General features: G+C 55.2%; 10 non-coding genes across 10 annotated transcripts; all 10 read right to left on the reverse strand.

Annotated features, from left to right (window-relative positions):
- Nucleotides 1-742: 742 nt before the first annotated feature.
- On the reverse strand, nucleotides 743-861 carry LOC126218443 (5S ribosomal RNA). Its single transcript, XR_007542508.1, has one exon. It is a non-coding gene; the product is annotated as a 5S ribosomal RNA (ribosomal RNA).
- An 868-nt stretch (nucleotides 862-1729) lies between these two features.
- On the reverse strand, nucleotides 1730-1848 carry LOC126218488 (5S ribosomal RNA). Its single transcript, XR_007542548.1, has one exon. It is a non-coding gene; the product is annotated as a 5S ribosomal RNA (ribosomal RNA).
- Nucleotides 1849-2681: 833 nt separating this feature from the next.
- LOC126218444 (5S ribosomal RNA) lies at nucleotides 2682-2800 on the reverse strand. Its single transcript, XR_007542509.1, has one exon. It is a non-coding gene; the product is annotated as a 5S ribosomal RNA (ribosomal RNA).
- An 839-nt stretch (nucleotides 2801-3639) lies between these two features.
- LOC126218427 (5S ribosomal RNA) lies at nucleotides 3640-3758 on the reverse strand. The gene has a single exon (XR_007542494.1). It is a non-coding gene; the product is annotated as a 5S ribosomal RNA (ribosomal RNA).
- An 840-nt stretch (nucleotides 3759-4598) lies between these two features.
- LOC126218428 (5S ribosomal RNA) lies at nucleotides 4599-4717 on the reverse strand. The gene has a single exon (XR_007542495.1). It is a non-coding gene; the product is annotated as a 5S ribosomal RNA (ribosomal RNA).
- An 841-nt stretch (nucleotides 4718-5558) lies between these two features.
- Nucleotides 5559-5677, reverse strand: LOC126218429 (5S ribosomal RNA). Its single transcript, XR_007542496.1, has one exon. It is a non-coding gene; the product is annotated as a 5S ribosomal RNA (ribosomal RNA).
- Nucleotides 5678-6508: 831 nt separating this feature from the next.
- LOC126218431 (5S ribosomal RNA) lies at nucleotides 6509-6627 on the reverse strand. The gene has a single exon (XR_007542497.1). It is a non-coding gene; the product is annotated as a 5S ribosomal RNA (ribosomal RNA).
- An 845-nt stretch (nucleotides 6628-7472) lies between these two features.
- LOC126218446 (5S ribosomal RNA) lies at nucleotides 7473-7591 on the reverse strand. Its single transcript, XR_007542511.1, has one exon. It is a non-coding gene; the product is annotated as a 5S ribosomal RNA (ribosomal RNA).
- An 855-nt stretch (nucleotides 7592-8446) lies between these two features.
- Nucleotides 8447-8565, reverse strand: LOC126218432 (5S ribosomal RNA). Its single transcript, XR_007542498.1, has one exon. It is a non-coding gene; the product is annotated as a 5S ribosomal RNA (ribosomal RNA).
- An 831-nt stretch (nucleotides 8566-9396) lies between these two features.
- On the reverse strand, nucleotides 9397-9515 carry LOC126218434 (5S ribosomal RNA). The gene has a single exon (XR_007542500.1). It is a non-coding gene; the product is annotated as a 5S ribosomal RNA (ribosomal RNA).
- Between the last annotated feature and the right edge of the window lie 84 nt (nucleotides 9516-9599).

Here is a 9599-nt window from a genome sequence, read left to right on the forward strand (position 1 = left end):
CTTCCTTCCGCAACAGCCAGTTCCTCGAGGACGGCGCGGGGGGCGCGCCCGGCGTCCCAGCAGAGCGACGGCCGAATTAGCGGGCGCACCGCCGCGTGTGTGAGACGCACTGCTGCTCGTTGCACCTCCGCGTGCAGCCTTCGACACTAGCGGAGGACGCATCTTGTCCCTGGTGTCCAGCGGACGGCCTGTGCGGGGTGTGGCAGTGTCGTGCTGGAGGGCGCCACTGGTAGCGATGTGGGCTTCCTCGCCTCGCCTCGCCTCGCCTCACACACCGGGTGTGTGCGTAGTTTGCAGTGCATTCACACCAGTCCTATCCCTGTCCCCGTCCCGACTTGTCCCGACTTTGCTCGACTGCCGCTCGCTGCCGCTCGGGTCGTGGTCCATATGACAGCGCAAGCACGACAAACGTCTGCGGGACGAGACGAGACGAGACGAGACGACTAAGGAATAAATTCGTGATTACAAATCAAATTTCGAACTCTACACTCCTACACAACAATAGGCGGTGACGGATTTCAGAAATCACCTGCCGATTCGTACTGTTTTGTCGTTTTCAAAGTTTTCTTGGCAAACTTGCTTAGCAAATTCTCCCTCAAACTGAGTTAATTACTGCATTTTCGTACCATTGCAGTAGTTTAAAATGCTTAAGGAAGCATCTTTGTCACAACAGAAAGGTGGTTTGAAAATTGGGCTGGTAGGGGTAGCGACATAAAACAAAAAAAAAAAAAAAAAGGAAGGGAGCCAACAGCACCCGGGTTTCCCAGGTGGTCACCCATCCAAGTACTAACCGGGCCCAATGATGCTTAACTTCGGTGATCGGACGAGAACCGGTGTATTCATCATGGTATGGCCGTTGGCACTCACGTAACGTAGGAGCACGGCAGAATTCGCGTTCGGCTTTTCTCCCAACACACAAAATGTTAGTTTTCGGCCGCATTTGACGAAAGCACTTCCTTCCGCAACAGCCAGTTCCTCGAGGACGGCGCGGGGGGCGCGCCCGGCGTCCCAGCAGAGCGACGGCCGAATTAGCGGGCGCACCGCCGCGTGTGTGAGACGCACTGCTGCTCGTTGCACCTCCTGTCATTCGCAGGGCGCGTGCAGCCTTCGACACTAGCGGAGGGCGCATCTTGTCCCTGGTGTCCAGCGGAGGGCCTGTGCGGGGTGTGGCAGTGTCGTGCTGGAGGGCGCCACTGGTAGCGATGTGGGCTTCCTCGCCTCGCCTCGCCTCGCCTCGCCTCGCCTCGCCTCGCCTCGCCTCGCCCCACGCCGGGTGTGTGCGTAGTTTGCAGTGCATTCGCACCATTCCTATCCCTGTCCCCGTCCCGACTTGTCCCGACTTTGCTCGACTGCCGCTCGCTGCCGCTCGGGTCGTGGTCCATATGACAGCGCAAGCACGACAAACGTCTGCGGGACGAGACGAGACGAGACGACTAAGGGACAGATTCGTGATTACAAATCAAGTTTGGAACTCTACACTCCTACACAACAATAGGCGGTGACGTATTTCAGAAATCACCTGCCGATTCGTACCGTTTTGTCGTTTTCAAAGGCTTCCTGGCAAACTTGGTTAGCACATTCTCCCTCAAACTGAGTTAATTACTGCATTTTCGTACCATTGCAGTAGTATAAAAGGCTTAAGGAAGCATCTTTGTCACAACAGAAAGGTGGTTTGAAAATTGGGCTGGTAGGGGTAGCGACATAAAACAAAAAAAAAAAAAAGGAAGGAAGCCAACAGCACCCGGGTTTCCCAGGCGGTCACCCATCCAAGTACTAACCGGGCCCAATGATGCTTAACTTCGGTGATCGGACGAGAACCGGTGTATTCATCATGGTATGGCCGTTGGCACTCACGTAACGTAGGAGCACGGCAGAATTCGCGTTCGGCTTTTCTCCCAACACACAAAATGTTAGTTTTCGGCCGCATTTGACGAAAGCACTTCCTTCCGCAACAGCCAGTTCCTCGAGGACGGCGCGGGGGGCGCGCCCGGCGTCCCAGCAGAGCGACGGCCGAATTAGCGGGCGCACCGCCGCGTGTGTGAGACGCACTGCTGCTCGTTGCACCTCCGCGTGCAGCCTTCGACACTAGCGGAGGACGCATCTTGTCCCTGGTGTCCAGCGGACGGCCTGTGCGGGGTGTGGCAGTGTCGTGCTGGAGGGCGCCACTGGTAGCGATGTGGGCTTCCTCGCCTCGCCTCGCCTCGCCTCACACACCGGGTGTGTGCGTAGTTTGCAGTGCATTCACACCAGTCCTATCCCTGTCCCCGTCCCGACTTGTCCCGACTTTGCTCGACTGCCGCTCGCTGCCGCTCGGGTCGTGGTCCATATGACAGCGCAAGCACGACAAACGTCTGCGGGACGAGACGAGACGAGACGAGACGACTAAGGAATAAATTCGTGATTACAAATCAAATTTCGAACTCTACACTCCTACACAACAATAGGCGGTGACGGATTTCAGAAATCACCTGCCGATTCGTACTGTTTTGTCGTTTTCAAAGTTTTCTTGGCAAACTTGCTTAGCAAATTCTCCCTCAAACTGAGTTAATTACTGCATTTTCGTACCATTGCAGTAGTTTAAAATGCTTAAGGAAGCATCTTTGTCACAACAGAAAGGTGGTTTGAAAATTGGGCTGGTAGGGGTAGCGACATAAAACAAAAAAAAAAAAAAAAAGGAAGGGAGCCAACAGCACCCGGGTTTCCCAGGTGGTCACCCATCCAAGTACTAACCGGGCCCAATGATGCTTAACTTCGGTGATCGGACGAGAACCGGTGTATTCATCATGGTATGGCCGTTGGCACTCACGTAACGTAGGAGCACGGCAGAATTCGCGTTCGGCTTTTCTCCCAACACACAAAATGTTAGTTTTCGGCCGCATTTGACGAAAGCACTTCCTTCCGCAACAGCCAGTTCCTCGAGGACGGCGCGGGGGGCGCGCCCGGCGTCCCAGCAGAGCGACGGCCGAATTAGCGGGCGCACCGCCGCGTGTGTGAGACGCACTGCTGCTCGTTGCACCTCCGCGTGCAGCCTTCGACACTAGCGGAGGACGCATCTTGTCCCTGGTGTCCAGCGGACGGCCTGTGCGGGGTGTGGCAGTGTCGTGCTGGAGGGCGCCACTGGTAGCGATGTGGGCTTCCTCGCCTCGCCTCGCCTCGCCTCGCCTCGCCTCGCCTCACACACCGGGTGTGTGCGTAGTTTGCAGTGCATTCACACCATTCCTATCCCTGTCCCCGTCCCGACTTGTCCCGACTTTGCTCGACTGCCGCTCGCTGCCGCTCGGGTCGTGGTCCATATGACAGCGCAAGCACGACAAACGTCTGCGGGACGAGACGAGACGAGACGACTAAGGGACAGATTCGTGATTACAAATCAAGTTTGGAACTCTACACTCCTACACAACAATAGGCGGTGACGTATTTCAGAAATCACCTGCCGATTCGTACCGTTTTGTCGTTTTCAAAGGCTTCCTGGCAAACTTGGTTAGCACATTCTCCCTCAAACTGAGTTAATTACTGCATTTTCGTACCATTGCAGTAGTATAAAAGGCTTAAGGAAGCATCTTTGTCACAACAGAAAGGTGGTTTGAAAATTGGGCTGGTAGGGGTAGCGACATAAAACAAAAAAAAAAAAAGGAAGGAAGCCAACAGCACCCGGGTTTCCCAGGCGGTCACCCATCCAAGTACTAACCGGGCCCAATGATGCTTAACTTCGGTGATCGGACGAGAACCGGTGTATTCATCATGGTATGGCCGTTGGCACTCACGTAACGTAGGAGCACGGCAGAATTCGCGTTCGGCTTTTCTCCCAACACACAAAATGTTAGTTTTCGGCCGCATTTGACGAAAGCACTTCCTTCCGCAACAGCCAGTTCCTCGAGGACGGCGCGGGGGGCGCGCCCGGCGTCCCAGCAGAGCGACGGCCGAATTAGCGGGCGCACCGCCGCGTGTGTGAGACGCACTGCTGCTCGTTGCACCTCCGCGTGCAGCCTTCGACACTAGCGGAGGACGCATCTTGTCCCTGGTGTCCAGCGGACGGCCTGTGCGGGGTGTGGCAGTGTCGTGCTGGAGGGCGCCACTGGTAGCGATGTGGGCTTCCTCGCCTCGCCTCGCCTCGCCTCGCCTCGCCTCGCCTCACACACCGGGTGTGTGCGTAGTTTGCAGTGCATTCACACCATTCCTATCCCTGTCCCCGTCCCGACTTGTCCCGACTTTGCTCGACTGCCGCTCGCTGCCGCTCGGGTCGTGGTCCATATGACAGCGCAAGCACGACAAACGTCTGCGGGACGAGACGAGACGAGACGACTAAGGGACAGATTCGTGATTACAAATCAAGTTTGGAACTCTACACTCCTACACAACAATAGGCGGTGACGTATTTCAGAAATCACCTGCCGATTCGTACCGTTTTGTCGTTTTCAAAGGCTTCCTGGCAAACTTGGTTAGCACATTCTCCCTCAAACTGAGTTAATTACTGCATTTTCGTACCATTGCAGTAGTATAAAAGGCTTAAGGAAGCATCTTTGTCACAACAGAAAGGTGGTTTGAAAATTGGGCTGGTAGGGGTAGCGACATAAAACAAAAAAAAAAAAAAGGAAGGAAGCCAACAGCACCCGGGTTTCCCAGGCGGTCACCCATCCAAGTACTAACCGGGCCCAATGATGCTTAACTTCGGTGATCGGACGAGAACCGGTGTATTCATCATGGTATGGCCGTTGGCACTCACGTAACGTAGGAGCACGGCAGAATTCGCGTTCGGCTTTTCTCCCAACACACAAAATGTTAGTTTTCGGCCGCATTTGACGAAAGCACTTCCTTCCGCAACAGCCAGTTCCTCGAGGACGGCGCGGGGGGCGCGCCCGGCGTCCCAGCAGAGCGACGGCCGAATTAGCGGGCGCACCGCCGCGTGTGTGAGACGCACTGCTGCTCGTTGCACCTCCGCGTGCAGCCTTCGACACTAGCGGAGGACGCATCTTGTCCCTGGTGTCCAGCGGACGGCCTGTGCGGGGTGTGGCAGTGTCGTGCTGGAGGGCGCCACTGGTAGCGATGTGGGCTTCCTCGCCTCGCCTCGCCTCGCCTCGCCTCGCCTCGCCTCACACACCGGGTGTGTGCGTAGTTTGCAGTGCATTCACACCATTCCTATCCCTGTCCCCGTCCCGACTTGTCCCGACTTTGCTCGACTGCCGCTCGCTGCCGCTCGGGTCGTGGTCCATATGACAGCGCAAGCACGACAAACGTCTGCGGGACGAGACGAGACGAGACGACTAAGGGACAGATTCGTGATTACAAATCAAGTTTGGAACTCTACACTCCTACACAACAATAGGCGGTGACGTATTTCAGAAATCACCTGCCGATTCGTACCGTTTTGTCGTTTTCAAAGGCTTCCTGGCAAACTTGGTTAGCACATTCTCCCTCAAACTGAGTTAATTACTGCATTTTCGTACCATTGCAGTAGTATAAAAGGCTTAAGGAAGCATCTTTGTCACAACAGAAAGGTGGTTTGAAAATTGGGCTGGTAGGGGTAGCGACATAAAACAAAAAAAAAAAAAAAGGAAGGAAGCCAACAGCACCCGGGTTTCCCAGGCGGTCACCCATCCAAGTACTAACCGGGCCCAATGATGCTTAACTTCGGTGATCGGACGAGAACCGGTGTATTCATCATGGTATGGCCGTTGGCACTCACGTAACGTAGGAGCACGGCAGAATTCGCGTTCGGCTTTTCTCCCAACACACAAAATGTTAGTTTTCGGCCGCATTTGACGAAAGCACTTCCTTCCGCAACAGCCAGTTCCTCGAGGACGGCGCGGGGGGCGCGCCCGGCGTCCCAGCAGAGCGACGGCCGAATTAGCGGGCGCACCGCCGCGTGTGTGAGACGCACTGCTGCTCGTTGCACCTCCGCGTGCAGCCTTCGACACTAGCGGAGGACGCATCTTGTCCCTGGTGTCCAGCGGACGGCCTGTGCGGGGTGTGGCAGTGTCGTGCTGGAGGGCGCCACTGGTAGCGATGTGGGCTTCCTCGCCTCGCCTCGCCTCGCCTCACACACCGGGTGTGTGCGTAGTTTGCAGTGCATTCACACCAGTCCTATCCCTGTCCCCGTCCCGACTTGTCCCGACTTTGCTCGACTGCCGCTCGCTGCCGCTCGGGTCGTGGTCCATATGACAGCGCAAGCACGACAAACGTCTGCGGGACGAGACGAGACGAGACGAGACGACTAAGGAATAAATTCGTGATTACAAATCAAATTTCGAACTCTACACTCCTACACAACAATAGGCGGTGACGGATTTCAGAAATCACCTGCCGATTCGTACCGTTTTGTCGTTTTCAAAGGCTTCCTGGCAAACTTGGTTAGCACATTCTCCCTCAAACTGAGTTAATTACTGCATTTTCGTACCATTGCAGTAGTATAAAAGGCTTAAGGAAGCATCTTTGTCACAACAGAAAGGTGGTTTGAAAATTGGGCTGGTAGGGGTAGCGACATAAAACAAAAAAAAAAAAAAAGGAAGGAAGCCAACAGCACCCGGGTTTCCCAGGCGGTCACCCATCCAAGTACTAACCGGGCCCAATGATGCTTAACTTCGGTGATCGGACGAGAACCGGTGTATTCATCATGGTATGGCCGTTGGCACTCACGTAACGTAGGAGCACGGCAGAATTCGCGTTCGGCTTTTCTCCCAACACACAAAATGTTAGTTTTCGGCCGCATTTGACGAAAGCACTTCCTTCCGCAACAGCCAGTTCCTCGAGGACGGCGCGGGGGGCGCGCCCGGCGTCCCAGCAGAGCGACGGCCGAATTAGCGGGCGCACCGCCGCGTGTGTGAGACGCACTGCTGCTCGTTGCACCTCCGCGTGCAGCCTTCGACACTAGCGGAGGACGCATCTTGTCCCTGGTGTCCAGCGGACGGCCTGTGCGGGGTGTGGCAGTGTCGTGCTGGAGGGCGCCACTGGTAGCGATGTGGGCTTCCTCGCCTCGCCTCGCCTCGCCTCGCCTCGCCTCGCCTCGCCTCACACACCGGGTGTGTGCGTAGTTTGCAGTGCATTCACACCATTCCTATCCCTGTCCCCGTCCCGACTTGTCCCGACTTTGCTCGACTGCCGCTCGCTGCCGCTCGGGTCGTGGTCCATATGACAGCGCAAGCACGACAAACGTCTGCGGGACGAGACGAGACGAGACGACTAAGGGACAGATTCGTGATTACAAATCAAGTTTGGAACTCTACACTCCTACACAACAATAGGCGGTGACGTATTTCAGAAATCACCTGCCGATTCGTACCGTTTTGTCGTTTTCAAAGGCTTCCTGGCAAACTTGGTTAGCACATTCTCCCTCAAACTGAGTTAATTACTGCATTTTCGTACCATTGCAGTAGTATAAAAGGCTTAAGGAAGCATCTTTGTCACAACAGAAAGGTGGTTTGAAAATTGGGCTGGTAGGGGTAGCGACATAAAACAAAAAAAAAAAAAAGGAAGGAAGCCAACAGCACCCGGGTTTCCCAGGTGGTCACCCATCCAAGTACTAACCGGGCCCAATGATGCTTAACTTCGGTGATCGGACGAGAACCGGTGTATTCATCATGGTATGGCCGTTGGCACTCACGTAACGTAGGAGCACGGCAGAATTCGCGTTCGGCTTTTCTCCCAACACACAAAATGTTAGTTTTCGGCCGCATTTGACGAAAGCACTTCCTTCCGCAACAGCCAGTTCCTCGAGGACGGCGCGGGGGGCGCGCCCGGCGTCCCAGCAGAGCGACGGCCGAATTAGCGGGCGCACCGCCGCGTGTGTGAGACGCACTGCTGCTCGTTGCACCTCCTGTCATTCGCAGGGCGCGTGCAGCCTTCGACACTAGCGGAGGGCGCATCTTGTCCCTGGTGTCCAGCGGAGGGCCTGTGCGGGGTGTGGCAGTGTCGTGCTGGAGGGCGCCACTGGTAGCGATGTGGGCTTCCTCGCCTCGCCTCGCCTCGCCTCGCCTCGCCTCGCCTCACACACCGGGTGTGTGCGTAGTTTGCAGTGCATTCACACCATTCCTATCCCTGTCCCCGTCCCGACTTGTCCCGACTTTGCTCGACTGCCGCTCGCTGCCGCTCGGGTCGTGGTCCATATGACAGCGCAAGCACGACAAACGTCTGCGGGACGAGACGAGACGAGACGACTAAGGGACAGATTCGTGATTACAAATCAAGTTTGGAACTCTACACTCCTACACAACAATAGGCGGTGACGTATTTCAGAAATCACCTGCCGATTCGTACCGTTTTGTCGTTTTCAAAGGCTTCCTGGCAAACTTGGTTAGCACATTCTCCCTCAAACTGAGTTAATTACTGCATTTTCGTACCATTGCAGTAGTATAAAAGGCTTAAGGAAGCATCTTTGTCACAACAGAAAGGTGGTTTGAAAATTGGGCTGGTAGGGGTAGCGACATAAAACAAAAAAAAAAAAAAGGAAGGAAGCCAACAGCACCCGGGTTTCCCAGGCGGTCACCCATCCAAGTACTAACCGGGCCCAATGATGCTTAACTTCGGTGATCGGACGAGAACCGGTGTATTCATCATGGTATGGCCGTTGGCACTCACGTAACGTAGGAGCACGGCAGAATTCGCGTTCGGCTTTTCTCCCAACACACAAAATGTTAGTTTTCGGCCGCATTTGACGAAAGCACTTCCTTCCGCAACAGCCAGTTCCTCGAGGACGGCGCGGGGGGCGCGCCCGGCGTCCCAGCAGAGCGACGGCCGAATTAGCGGGCGCACCGCCGCGTGTGTGAGACGCACTGCTGCTCGTTGCACCTCCGCGTGCAGCCTTCGACACTAGCGGAGGACGCATCTTGTCCCTGGTGTCCAGCGGACGGCCTGTGCGGGGTGTGGCAGTGTCGTGCTGGAGGGCGCCACTGGTAGCGATGTGGGCTTCCTCGCCTCGCCTCGCCTCGCCTCACACACCGGGTGTGTGCGTAGTTTGCAGTGCATTCACACCAGTCCTATCCCTGTCCCCGTCCCGACTTGTCCCGACTTTGCTCGACTGCCGCTCGCTGCCGCTCGGGTCGTGGTCCATATGACAGCGCAAGCACGACAAACGTCTGCGGGACGAGACGAGACGAGACGAGACGACTAAGGAATAAATTCGTGATTACAAATCAAATTTCGAACTCTACACTCCTACACAACAATAGGCGGTGACGGATTTCAGAAATCACCTGCCGATTCGTACCGTTTTGTCGTTTTCAAAGGCTTCCTGGCAAACTTGGTTAGCACATTCTCCCTCAAACTGAGTTAATTACTGCATTTTCGTACCATTGCAGTAGTATAAAAGGCTTAAGGAAGCATCTTTGTCACAACAGAAAGGTGGTTTGAAAATTGGGCTGGTAGGGGTAGCGACATAAAACAAAAAAAAAAAAAAAGGAAGGAAGCCAACAGCACCCGGGTTTCCCAGGCGGTCACCCATCCAAGTACTAACCGGGCCCAATGATGCTTAACTTCGGTGATCGGACGAGAACCGGTGTATTCATCATGGTATGGCCGTTGGCACTCACGTAACGTAGGAGCACGGCAGAATTCGCGTTCGGCTTTTCTCCCAACACACAAAATGTTAGTTTTCGGCCGCATTTGAC

This window comes from Schistocerca nitens, unplaced genomic scaffold (genome assembly GCF_023898315.1).
Source record: "Schistocerca nitens isolate TAMUIC-IGC-003100 unplaced genomic scaffold, iqSchNite1.1 HiC_scaffold_113, whole genome shotgun sequence".
In the NCBI taxonomy this organism is placed as follows: Eukaryota; Metazoa; Arthropoda; class Insecta; order Orthoptera; family Acrididae; genus Schistocerca; species Schistocerca nitens.